We start from the raw sequence: 643 nt of genomic DNA, 5'->3' as shown, positions 1-643 counted from the left end.
CACACTGAGGAAACCAGAAGGGAAAGAGACACGTGTACCCCAATGTTCATCGCAGCACTGTTTATAATAGCCAGGACATGGAAGCAACCTAGATGTCCATCAGCAGATGAATGGATAAGAAAGCTGTGGTACATATACACAATGGAGTATTACTCAGCCATTAAAAAGAATATATTTGAATCAGTTCTAATGAGGTGGATGAAACTGGAGCCTATTATACAGAGTGAAGTAAGCCAGAAGGAAAAACATAAATACAGTATACTAACGCATATATATGGAATTTAGAAAGATGGTAACAATAACCTGGTGTACGAGATAGCAAAAGAGACACTGATGTCTCTGCTTTTGAATATGCTATCTAGGTTGGTCATAACTTTCCTTCCAAGGAGTAAGTTTCTTTTAATTTCATGGCTGCAATCACCATCTGCTATGATTTCAGAGCCCCCAAAAATAAAGTCTGACACTGTTTCTACTGTTTCCCCATCTATTTCCCATGAAGTGATGGGACCGGATGCCATGATCTTCGTTTTCTGAATGTTGAGCTTTAAGCCAACTTTTTCACTCTCCACTTTCACTTTCATCAAGAGGCTTTTCAGTTCCTCTTCACTTTCTGCCATAAGGATGGTGTCGTCTGCATATCTGA

Source organism: Bison bison, unplaced genomic scaffold, assembly GCF_000754665.1.
Source record: "Bison bison bison isolate TAMUID 2011002044 unplaced genomic scaffold, Bison_UMD1.0 scf7180017845621, whole genome shotgun sequence".
Classification (NCBI taxonomy): domain Eukaryota; kingdom Metazoa; phylum Chordata; class Mammalia; order Artiodactyla; family Bovidae; genus Bison; species Bison bison.
Note: the sequence above shows the minus strand (reverse complement) of the source record.